General features: G+C 34.2%; 1 protein-coding gene across 5 annotated transcripts in view; it reads left to right on the top strand.

The window, feature by feature from the left end:
• The window catches only part of LOC112048234 (trehalase), a 69,948-nt gene that overhangs the window by 13,409 nt on the left and 42,922 nt on the right, over nt 1–13,617 (top strand). For 3 of the 5 annotated variants that reach the window (XM_024085698.2, XM_024085696.2, XM_024085699.2), the window contains exon 1: nt 4,644–4,792. The exons of 1 other annotated variant lie outside the window; for it this stretch is intronic. The gene's annotated coding sequence lies outside the window, so the exon portion shown is untranslated. Of the gene's footprint in view, nt 1–3,046; nt 3,066–4,643; nt 4,793–13,617 lie in introns of those variants that run through there. One more of the 5 variants, XM_052889405.1, reaches the window with a different exon arrangement.

Raw genomic sequence — 13,617 nt, 5'->3', positions numbered from 1 at the left:
TCCTACGGAAACAGAAACTACGCGGTTGAAACCGGGAAGTTCTGCTAGTATTATAAAGAAAAGTAAAGGCGATAGCCCAAAATTGTATGGAGCCTACTACATGTACAAAATTGTATGGACTGACAGATCAGTCATTGTACCCTGGCGGAAATAAAAGAAAATATTTTTTTAAACTATTTTTGATTAGACAAATCTACGAATTTACTTTAATTCTTTCAAAATAATATTCATTTTGTCCCAAGAAAGCAACACTAAGATGGGTATTAATAGCGGATTGATGACGTTTTCAATGCAGTAGTCGATTTGACGTTTGCTGTCAATTGTCATGTCATAGTTGCTTTAAGGGCGCCATCTTGATATAACTCAAAGACTTGGGTTTTTATTTCATTTATTTCTTTTTATTTAGTTACATTTATTCACCTATTTAGATTTTAATAAAATTCTGGTATTTTTTAAATTTCAATGATACGGGGTACAAGAGTGGACCTGAAATGTCCTTTCTGAGGTTGTAGGGGTCTGGAACTGGATCTACTGATCCGATTTTGAAAATTCTTTTACCAATATTAAGATACGTAACTTGTGCGTTTTATAGGCTGTATTTTATCCCCGTACTCCCACGGAAACGGGAGCTACGCGGGTAAAACCTAGTTTATCAATGGCTGCATCATAATGAGTAACTTTACGTAGTTTCCGAGAATCAACGAAAATAATGGACAAACAATACTCAAAACTAACGACAATCGAATGTACTTTAAATGTACTAACACAGTAAAACCGCTGTTTTCCTTGTACCGTCGAGTGGTCTTGCCATTTTAATCGTCTGCGCCTGAGTTGATGACGTCATGGAGGCGCGTTGGAACCAGCCAATCAGCGGCCGACGTTCTAGAGGCTCGACACAATGCCAATATGGCCGACACATGTCTATGTGTGCGTCGTTTCTAACTGAACGATGGTAAATTCCTTTTGAACGTGATCGTTGTTAGTTTCTTGTTGTAGATAACATTGCATTGATATTATACCGGATAATACTGATAAGGTGATTTCAAATTTGATATTTAAATCTCATCAGTCATCATCATCATCAGATTTATGTAGATCGGATGTGAGAAATAAAATATAATAGAATTTTACAAGGACTATACATATAGTTGAACTTTGGAAATAATGTGAAAAAGAAAACAGAATTTTGCAAGGACTTAGTTGAGTTTAGGTACATCCATATTGTTAAATATATTATATAGGTAATTGAGGGAATTACATTGGTAATTAAAGGTATTATAGAAGAGGGTAAAATAGTGGTTGAAAGTTGATATGGAAAGTCCTTCATTATTAGAGTTACAGTTTCAAAAATTTGTTCATGAACATGAAAAACTACAAAATATAATCATTATCAACCCATCTTTGGCTTATAACTGAGCTCGAGCTGAGAGAATGAGGAGGGTTAGGCCAATAGTCCACCACGCGGGCCCAATGCGGATTAGCAGCGAATTAAGAAAATTCTCTGGTATGCAGGTTTCCTCACGATGTTTTTCCTTCACCGTTTGAGACAATACATATTATCTTAAGAAAGGCAGACAAAGTCGCGGGCGTGCGCTGGTGTATTAATACAATAATGTTTTCAGTCACGTTTTATTTAATGATCATTTTAAGTACGTCTTTTTAAATTTAATTTTGATGTTCTCTGATAAATGCATGTCTTTAGTCTGTACGTGATTGCACGCACGTAGAGTTAATTTAAAAGGGTTACTCATACCTATATTTGAAACGTGGCGAATTAATATGAGCAGCAGGCTAATTCACTATCTTTGACGTATGCTAGTTGTCATATACAAAATTGAGATTCTATGTAACAAATGTCTGGTGTTTTTCGTTTCGTTATATCAACCCATTTTCGGCTCACTACTTAGCTTGAGTTTTCTTTTAGAATGAGAGGGGTTAGGCCAATAGTCCACACACACGCAGAGAATTAAGAAAATTCTCTGGTTCATCTCACGATGTTTTCCTTGACCGTTTGAGTTGAGACAAGTAATATTTAATTTCTTAAAATGCACATTACTGAAAAGTTCGAGGTGCATGGCTTTCATTCGAACGAAATGGATCGGATTCGAACCCACACCCTCCGGAATCAAAAGGAAGAGCCTCTTCCTTACTGGTAGATATTATACAGTAGGTAGATAACTCTCTCAATTGGTTTGATGTTTATTTTAATAGGTTACAGATAGGTAAGATAATACAGACCAAAATAGTGAATAGGCCAGCTGACATTCTATCTATAAATAATAAATTACGTGCTAGGAGTATAAAGTACTGTAGTAGTATATTTCTTCGAACAGTGCGTGTTGCCAGTGATGACCTATGGTTCCAAGACGTGGTCGCTAACTATGGGCCTCATAAGAAGAGTCACACAGCGGGCGATACAAAAGAGCTAGGCTCGGAGTATATCTGCGTGATCGAATCAGAAATAAGGAGATCCACAGAAGAACCAAAGTCATCGACATAGCTCATAGTCGCGAAGCTAAAGTGGCAATGGGCGGGGCACATAGTTCAAAGAGCCGATGTTGATCGATCCCCCTCCAGGTGGATTGACGACATCAAGCGAGTCGCAGGAATTCGCTGTAGGCAGGCGGCTCAGTAACGTGATGTTTGGAAGTCCCTACAAAAGGCCTATGTTCTGTAGTGGACGTCCATCGGCTGACAAGATGATTGTAATGATGATGAATAACCTTGTTCCTCTTTTTTGGGGAAACTTAAAATTTTGTCTTTGCAATTATGAACGAAATTGTCAAGACGAGAAACTATCGGAAATATATTATTATGAAAGATAAATTTGGAGTAGGTTATTAGGTATTAAGTACTGTAATTATGCATCAAAAGTGAATATAATTTGCAAGATAAGTTTTTTTCTAATACACACACATGACACAAATTACGTAACATGTAAAAGATGAGCAAAAACTCTGAAATTAACCATCATAATTAGGTTTCAGAACATCAAGCATCGTACGATTCGTAAATGGCTGATCGACCAATCAAAAGCGAGATCGCAGGCGCACCTATAAAATGTGGTATGTGATATACAGCGCTGCAAACAATACCATAACGCTTGATGATTTATTATGATTAGACGATGAAAATATTAAAGCGTTTGACTACGATGATAGAGACGATTGAATCTCAGTTCTTTTAATATGCAACGTCGTGGAATCTGCAATTCATGGTCTAATTGTTTGAAGTGAGATTGATGGAGACGGCGCCGAGTTTACAATTCAAATCAGTGTTATAATGATGATAAATTACAATATTTTGCGTCTATTTTGGAGTGTTATGGTGCATGTTATTTATGGCAATTACAATCTACTTAAATAACCTTTAATTTTTGGGTCAACCTATGACAAGCATGGAGATTTGAATTACAAACAGAAATAACAAAAGTGAACATGAAAATAATTAGGATAAGCGGACTTGTATACGAGTATTCAACCATTTTATAATAATAATTTATGAAAACGTTGTTTTTAAAAAAAAAATACGATTTTCCTTTAGTTTTTGAGATGTTTGTAAAAAGCAATACCTGTTATTTTTTTTGTAAATTGCTTATTTACAACTTTTACAAGCAAAACCTGATTTTTTCAATTATCTAAATGACATCATGACTGAAAATGGGTTGAGAACCGTGATAGCCCAGTAGATATGACCTCTGCCTCCGATTCCGGAGGGTGTGGGTTCGAATCCGGTCCGGGGCATGCACCTCCAACTTATCAGTTGTGTGCATTTTAAGAAATTAAATATCACGTGTCTCAATCGGTGAAGGAAAACATCGTGAGGAAACCTTGCATACCAGAGAATTATCTTAATTCTCTGCGTGTGTGAAGTCTGCCAATCCGCATTGGGCCAGCGTGGCAGACTATTGGCCTAACCCCTCTCATTCTGAGAGGAGACTCGAGCTCAGCAGTGAGCCGAATATGGGTTGATGACGACAAATGACATCATGCTAAAATGCTAGCGCAAAATCCCTTGCCCGGTACTTAATTATTGCATCAGTTCAATTGTAGGCCATGTCTGTTTAAAGACTCTAGGTAATCTAAAAATATTTCGAGAAACTGGAAAATGGATTTTTTTAATAGAAACGTGCATAAAATTCTTCGAATAAATCTTTAAAACGTGTTAATAAGTATTTTTTCGTATCTCTAATGGATATTTTCCATGATCAACGATAAAGAAAAATATTATCGGCTATAAGAAAGATTAAAGGCGTCTGGAGAGATTGTGCAACTAAAATTTTCCTATTAAATAGGGAACACGACATTCAAGCCGTAAAATTTCCCTAAAAGGGAAATTTCCCTAAAGGGGATTTCTCTAAAATTTAGGGTAATTTTTGAGGGAGCTCGCAAAGCCATGAGCTTTACAATCAAGGCGCAATTATGTAACCCTTTGAATCTTAAACATGTTTGCCTTGTTTTCTTTTAGGTCTTACCTTAACTTAGCGTTTTTATAAAAACCACTTCTTTCGACAACGGATGCGATTCTCAATACGTCGTTGTGTATAGCTGTCCGTCACACACGTGAGGTTTTATTTCATTGTGTGCTCAATCTTTGCTTACGTCACATCCATCCAACGAATCCTTCACGTGTGTGCAGGCAGTTATTACACCTATACACTACGAAACAATCATTTTTCAGTCAGTTGATACCGGACTGTCGATACAGACGGACGTGTCGTCGTTCGTAGCTAAATTGTCGTAATTTTGTTGCTGTGCCCATAGTGTCGTGTTGGGATTAACTCGTATTGTAGGTGAGTTGTAATTGCTTTCAGTGTGCACAGGTTGCTTTGATCTTGATACGCTCTGTACAGAAATAAACTTTTTTGGCACAACTCCGCGCCTTTACCCTTGAAGTAGAGACGGTCGAGACAGTTTTTGCATTAGATAACGTTATTTTTGGGAATGCAATTCCAACAAAACATTTCCTATTACCAATAGGCCGATTTAAAGGATGTTTTGTTATTCAGCTTATGCTAATAATCATTAGATTTGAATAAACGATTTTGATTAATATCCGGAGCACGTGTTTTCTTAAATCCTTGAGTATATTGCATAATTTATTCGAATTTAGTTTGGTATTTTATTTACTGTCACACCCACTTGTTATTGTCACAGTATAAATTAGTCTTATTGCATGTAATGTAGAGTCTAATTTTGTATACTAGATCAGCTCTCTCACGGTTCAATCTACGTCTTTAATATTATTATGTTCATTAATTTAAATTCTTTCCGTATCAATTACAGATTCATTTATAGCAGAAAGAATTGCAATTTTCTATATTTATCTTGTTGCAATTTATGTGACAAAGTGCTTGGGTACTCATTGCACTGAGTGTCTACTTGATTCCAGCATAATTACCTCCACGTAATACGAAGTATCCGACCTGTCTGTTGACAATTGCGTAATATCCATTGCTCCTTTTTTGAAGTCTTCAGTATTGATATTTTGTACCTCATCTGTAATGTAGAGGTTGTATAATAAATAATCGCATACTCCGTTTATATTACATGAATTTATAGTAATACTTATTTTATGCATGACTTCACTAATTCGTTCAGCTGAACTCGTTAATGTGGTGGGAGATATTAAAACGAAAATTTAAACGGAGTTTTTTGTATGTTTCGTTGATTCGCAAAAGCTTTTAAGGTCAAACAAGTGTCCTTTGAAATGCCATTCACTCTGTGTTATCAGGCCGGTCTCATAAATTAACATGATTGTATAAACAGGTAGGAACAAATTCTTACGCGTAGACACACCTGTGATAGATTCATAACTACAATATTTTTGATATCTCTTCTTTTGTCTTCAGGGAATAGTAATACACAGTTCTGTCTACAGTTCCTTTGCTAATTCAGTTAGATTAGGTTTGTGAAAAAAAGCCCGCCCACGATTTCGTCCGCGTGGAAATCAGTTTATCACAAATCCCGCGGGAACCATGGATTTTTCCAGGATGAAAAGTAGCCTATGTGTTAATACAGAGTAAAATTTATTTCCATTCCAAATTTTAGCCAAATAGCTTCTGTAGCCGCAGCGCAAAGGTTGAACAAACATACACACTTACACTCAAACTTTCGCCTTTATAATATAAGTGTGATGTGATTTCCATTTAAATTCACTTTCAATTATGGCTGCATGCTACAAAACAACTGTTTACTTAATTGGGATCATTGTAGGAAACGGAAAACAGAAGCTATTCTCAAATTGTTGTCTCAAATCTCTGTCCTGTTAAAATTTCGGTGTAAAATCCACGCCTTTCTTACGTTTTTAGTTCGTTAACGTTATTGTCCTTCCCAAAATATGTTTTCAACCCAGATGATGTGTTTTGTTTTTAAATTACAACCAGCCTATTCAAATGTATCCTATTATATTTTATTTTCTGTAGAGTTTCAGTATTTATACTAGCCCTGCGACTCTCTTTAGCTAAAATATCCAAATAATTTTAACAGCTTCATCTTATTCAGGATTCACTACTGAGTCGACAAGTGAGTGTTTCGTTAAGAAAACCGAGGTTGGAAATACCTTAATCGCTTTATTATCTTGATACTAGATAAGCCTTATGAATTAAAACTAGTGCACTGAAGTCTTATTCAAAGAAATTTCATCATTAAAAGATTAAATTAAAGAAATCGTAAGTTTAGCTGCCGTTAAGAGTTACGTAAGCATTTCATTAATGAAATCGAAACATAAAGTTGATAAGCTATTTCATTCATTGTAGTCTAGTTGTCTAGTTAATTTATCTTGAACGATTACTTTACTAATTTTCCTTCCTTTTCAAGACTATCTCTATGACGCACTTGTGCTGCAATTTTTGTGGACTTGATTCTGAAAATTTTGTCAATATGTCTTTAAAAGAGTTGCTTATGTAATAAATTTGATTTACTTTGTTACAACCTATCTAATGGCCTAACACTAGTGATAACTTATACTTCTGTATCTTTTTTACCGTTTGTTGCTTTTTGCGTTTATTAATGTCTATATAAAGTTAAATATATAAATACAACTCCACCTGACTATGTGGAATTATTTCTCACTGTCAATTGCTCTAATTCAAGCTAATTTTCCTCTTATTGTCGCCCACGTAGACGTCAATTCGCTTATTGTAACTATTTATAGAAGCTGGCAGGACGTACTTGATCACTTTGGATAAAATGATTTTTCCATCACATTTTTTCCAAAAATTGTGCATCTATATATCCAAGCAACATAATGCAATTATCTTCTGCATTAGCATTTCTAAATGACAATATATTTTTCGTACAAAAATGAATGTGCAGAATGATTGATATATCGGTAGGTACTACTAATCTTTGGTTAGAAGCTAGCATTTTCCACTTATTAAATATAATAACTTAACTTTGCTCATAGTTCACATAGTTCGAAGAGCCGATGGACGTTGGGGTCCCAAGGTGCTGGAATGGCGACCCCGCACCGGAAAGCGGAAAGTGTTGGTCGACCCCCACTAGGTGGACCGAAGACATCAAGCGGGTTGCAGGGAGCCGCTGGATGCTGGCGGCTCGAGACCGTTTTGTTTGGAAGTCCATGCAAGAGGCCTATGTCCAGCAGTAGACGTCCATCGGCTGACAATGATGATGATGATGATGAACATTGCTCATAACTAAAAAGCCCCAGACTGGATTCGAAATTGCGCCCTCCGAATCGAAGGCATTTCTTAGGCTATCACGGCTTATGTTCTTTACGTATTCATATTTGAATTGAATGATGCGTTTGACATGCATGTATAGTATAATCACAGTTGCAATCATTAGCATACTTATGCAATAGTCCGCTGCGTAATTCAAAGATGCACTTTGCACACGTGGTGATCACCTGTGCGGCTAATAGGTATTTGCAAGGCTTACTGTCTGTCTGTGATACGGATTAGAAATTATATATATATTTTTTTAAATACTACCTTCTTTAAACCTTAAGAAAAGTCGTTGGATGGATGTCTGGTGTTACAAGAGTAGATAAAATAAGGAAAGAGTATATTCAGAGTCTGAAAGTGACGGCTTCCGTGGCGCAGTGGTATGCGCGGTGGATTTACAAGACGGAGGTCCTGGGTTCGATTCCCGGCTGGGCCGATTGAGGTTTTCTTAATTGGTCCAGGTCTGGCTGGTGGGAGGCTTCGGCCGTGGCTAGTTACCACCCTACCGACAAAGACGTACCGCCAAGCTATTTAGCGTTCCGGTACGATGTCGTGTAGAAACCGTTAGGGGTGTGGATTTTCATCCTCCTCCTAACAAGTTAGCCCGCTTCCATCTTAGATTGTATCATCACTTACCATCAGGTGAGATTGTAATCAAGGGCAAACTTGTAAAGAATAAAAATAAAAAAAAAGTGGCGCCAGTGATAGAAAAATTGAGGAGTAGGTTAGCATGGACATGTAATGCGTAGGGAGGAAAGTCATTACTAGAAAAAAGTTGAATGTGCAAGTGGAAGGACATAAGAGGAGATGGCTGGAGTGTGTAAAAGAGGACATGTGCGTAAAGGGAGTGGATGATGATTTGACGAGTAATAGAGACGAATGGAAAAGATTGACATATTTTTCCGACCTCACTTAAGTGGGATAAGGGTAAGGAGATGATGGTGTCTTTTAAACAAAATATTAACGTACCCACGAAGCTAAAAAAGGAAAAATAATATTTTCTACTTAATCTAAACTTTCAAAACTGTGATCTATTAATTCAAGGAGTACTAATCATAAAGATTTTTGTTTCTTAGACATGCTTTTCTTTCATGTGGTATACTGTGTAAAGTGTATGACGATACTTCTACCTCCGTAGATATAAACCACTAAACAGAGTTTCAATGAAATGGGCCCTCAGACTAGTTAGATAAAGACCTGCCTCGCAAGACATTATTTTTCTGTCAAAGGTTATGATCAACGATCTTATGCGATTATAAACACTGTCTCTATAGAATCGATGTTTCATAGTTTACAATCCTGTCCGTCGGTTAAAAACCTCCGTAAAAATACCTTTTTGTGTAGTTAAATGGTGTAAAAAACGAACCAAAACTGCTAGTTCAGTATAAGATATGTATGAAATCTTAGCTCGTTTTCCTTAGAAAATGGCAGAAAATTTTGTTCGTGAATTTGGGTGTGATACTAGTCCTTATGTATTTAGTCTGAGAATGGGCCCATTTTTTTTGCCCAAATGAATGGGCTTCATTTTTCATGTTAACCTTAAAACCAGAATACGCCCTTGTTTTACTTGCACATATTTTTAGTTGGCAAATATTTTTAGTTTAATAAAATAATATGATTTTATATTCAGTTTCTTTGGTTAAATTTCAATGTCAAAGTGTCGTGCACTCTGTTCAAACATACTCTATGATTCATTTAGATTGCAGAGTCATTGAACCTTGTCGAGCCGAATGTATGGTAGGTAAGGGCTATTGTATTGTATGGCAATCGCGATGTTAAGTTTCTTTTAGGTGTTAATTTAAAGTACCGTAGAATATTTATTATGTAGTGTAAAATCTATTTCATTGGGTACTGGATACATTCTACTAATATTATAAACGCGAAAGTTTGTATGGATGTGTGGATGTTTGTTACTGTAGAACGCCGCTGCTACTGAAGCGATTTAGCTGAAATTTTGAATGGAAATAGATTTTACTCTGGATTGACACTTTTTATCTCGATAAAATCCATGGTTCCGAAATTTGCGTAAACTGGTGATTTTGATGATATGAATGTTTGTTACTCTTTCACGCCTCAACTACTAAACCGAATTAGCAGAAATTTGGTATTAAGATATATTATAGCATGGATTAACACATAGACTACTTTTTATCCCGGCAAAATCCATGGCTTTTGAGGGATTTGTGAAAAACTAAATTCCGTCCGCTAGAAGTTTTAATAATTTGACTGCAATTAAAAATAACAGTACAGATAACTAGAGTTAATATTTAAACACAAAGTAAACAATTACAAATGGCATAATATTTATTTTTTATTGTATTTATTCATTATTCTACAAAATACATATATTTAAATTAAGCCTAAACATGATGCAACAAAAACCACAGTTGGTTTTACTGTGCACTGGTTAATATATGAAATAACAAAATGAAAGTTAGTATTATAATAAGAAATAAACGAATAGATAAAACTAATTAAAATAGATATCAAGAATTATAGTAATTTAACAGTATTATATTCAAAAAGATCGATTTGAAAAATGAAATCAAAGTACGAGTTACTGTAAGAATAACTTAAGTTAATAATAATATTTTTTTTCACTACTCTTGCTCAAAAACACTGTCATATTACCACTCGATAGCGGGGCTAAACAAACATATTAGCCTCTAGGGGCTAAAGTAATTTTGTTTTTTTAATTCTTCTCTGTTACGAGTACTAGCCTACTATAAAACGGAGGAGGTTTTATTCGAAAATTGAATCATTATAGGTAAGGCTCTGATTGTTATGAAAAATAAATAAAAAACTTTAAATTGGAAATAAATGCAGCGTTCTTGTCTATGGAATGCGTTCATTTTTTTATTTAATTTTTATTGAAGAAATGGGACATCCTTTACGGTGTAATACCTTTGCCTTTTTCTCATGTGAAAAAAATAAAATTAAAAAGCGAGAATTTAAAAAACAAATAATACATACTTGATTTATTTCAGAAAATAATTGTAAATTTGTGACTGTAACTTTCATATATTTCAACATTAATTGTTATTAGTGTCTTCATCTACTGAGAATGGTGATCCTAATTTGGAGATGGATGAAATTTTCAATCTGTTACCATCAAAGTCCAGACGCATTTACTTAAATACCTACCTAGGTAAAGTGGAGAAAACAACAACGAATGGATTCACTTACGCAAGGAGTTTTTTAAACTATTATCTCCCATGTTTACCTCAAATAGTCATTATTCATCTTCACAGGAGTCGGAAATTATGTTGCCGGGTAAAAGCATCTCCCTTAATATCCAAAATTGTAGACTTTGTACATTTAATTTTCAATTAATATAAATCATTGAATATTGTACTAAACTATTTTATTTTCTCGCAATCGTAGTGAAAAGCAGAGTGTAACACGTGGGGCTAAACCCATTATAAACTCGGTTTCTATTTAGGCGGCCCTCGACTTACGTCTCAGGCCCTAAAAATACCTCGTATATAATGGGTCTTTTTAGCCCCTTGTATAACAATCTACTATTATACACTTGAAAGTAAACATTCAAAAATAGCATGAAATTAAAGTTAATATGATAAATAAAACCAAATAAATTGAGGTCAAAGCTAAAATCTAGAGCAATTTACTGAACTCCTTTCACATACAGCCGAACATAACAAGGAACTTAAAATTCAATTTAAAAAAATATGAAAGTACGCTGTTAGTAACGAACGTTTGAATTAATATTAGACAAAAAAATGTATCAAGGCAAACAGCTAAGTTTTAGTTATCAAATTTAGCTAAAGATATAGAATAAACTCAGTACAGGAAGCAAAAAATTTGATTATACTAGTTGCCGCCCCGAGGTTTCACCCGCATAATTCCTATTCCCATGAGAATATGGAATAAAATAAACCCTATGACGAATTACGTGACTTTCTAGTAGTAAAATAATTTTCAAAATGGGTAAGTAGATCTAGAGATTACCCCCTACAACATGACAAACTTTACCACTTTATAATATTACTATATTTTATTTAATCTATGATAAGGCTTTTTTTTTCTTCTAATAAGTGATACCTAAGTAAGTATCAATCTGAAACACGATTGCTTAAACTTACTATTTAGTAGATATTGAAAGTTACGATAAAATTTTAGAGTGGTATTAAAATTTCTTACCAGAAAACAGAGAGTTTCAAAGAAAATATCAGTGAAATATACAAGTAAAGAGACAATGTTCAAATCATTATTGAAATGTGGACATAAATCTTTTTTTAGACATAAAGATGAGTCCGATGTATTTTGTAATTAGCTGGATAATTTTTATTTAAACAAATACGTTTGCATAGAGCCAAGCTGTGATCTTGCCAATTTTGGAGAGTTAGTTTTATTTTTATACTTATAGAAATCATTCCCAAATTCATTTTTTATTCTTAGTCCTCATTCGCACGAGGGAACGCTTTTTTTAACGGACGTTAAAAAAAGCGTTCAAATACAACAAATACATTGCCAAGTATATGTTAACACGCATTGCATTTCATTTTCTCTCGTGTGAATGAGGACTTAGGCAAAATATAAACGTATATGTTTGGTATACCAATTTTGATAAATACTCATACTTACATAAAATCTTAGTAGGCAGATCAATACTAACTTGAAAATTGTTATTATCCAAAACCTTATTATTATTATTTTTTTAATCTGGTTTGTCTTATATTCTAGCATTGGATAAATATTCAAGTATGTATGTAATAACAGTTAGTCTAGTAGTTGGGAGTTTATTTTCACCTCTACTTGGCTGTAATTCAAAAGATGTAATTGTAGTATTTGGATAGCATACCAAAGATCATCCGATTTTGCTTTTAATATAGACTCGAACGTCATCACCTTTTGGGGGTGTGCCCGGGATATTTAGTAAGTTGTAGGTGGGTTTCACGTGTTTGTATAGTTCATATTTGTTTTGTTCCAAAGAATTTTAAGACTGCTGCTTGTGCCAACGACCTCTAACAGCAAATTCACCTACATGGTGTTGGGAATTGTAAATCGTATTAGCTATAGTACGATTACTAATTCCTGTCAGTAAAATGACAAATTAATAAAAACAATATTAATTTGGCATAGTACTGGAATAAGGATCCGAAATATATCGATATTTATTAATTTCTTATAAAAATTAATTTAAAAATCATATATTTTTTCAAATTGTCCAAATGTTAAAAACGCTGTCGTCCATTTTATGTTACTTGATGCACGTCAAACGAATTGTTAGCCAATATTTTTGTCAAACGCTCCATTTGTAAGGGATTTGTTATAGTATAGTGACGTCATGAAACAGTTGAAATACACATCATGGCCGACTTTTTGGCAAAAAGGCTGCCTCAAGTTCTGTTTGGACTCGTTACTGACAGAAGTTCTGAAGACGATCAAACTCTCAGTGACGCTAATACGGTTACCCATTAAGAATCCTACTTACATAGTACTATACGACCAGGAAAAAACCCTTTAAACGTGCACTTTTTTATTGTTAAAGTCATTTTAATAACAATTTTATTAACCATTGTTCGTTTTTTATTCAAATGTTGTTCTTTTATGATAGAAAAAAAGCGATAAATGGATTTTTTTTCTATATTTTACGTATTATCCAGTTTATGTTGATTTTCAATCTTAATCTAAATATTTTTCATTGTTTTGAACTTTACTTCAGATATATTTACTTACTTCAGATTATAATAATAGCAAATCGGTAATTTATGATTACGTAGAAATTTTATTTGGGACCGTAGAGTTTTTAGGATTTTAGAATTTTTTTATTATGTTTGAAATTAATTTTTCAATCTTAGTCAGGCATTTAAAACAAGTTTCTTATTTGTAGAAAATAGTTTGTTCTGGCTTGTCTTTAATAGTCATTTAATATAATATCAATCCATTGTGCATTAACTTTCATCTCC

Source organism: Bicyclus anynana, chromosome 25 (genome assembly GCF_947172395.1).
Source record: "Bicyclus anynana chromosome 25, ilBicAnyn1.1, whole genome shotgun sequence".
Classification (NCBI taxonomy): Eukaryota; Metazoa; Arthropoda; class Insecta; order Lepidoptera; family Nymphalidae; genus Bicyclus; species Bicyclus anynana.
This window is presented reverse-complemented; position numbering and strand designations above follow the sequence as displayed.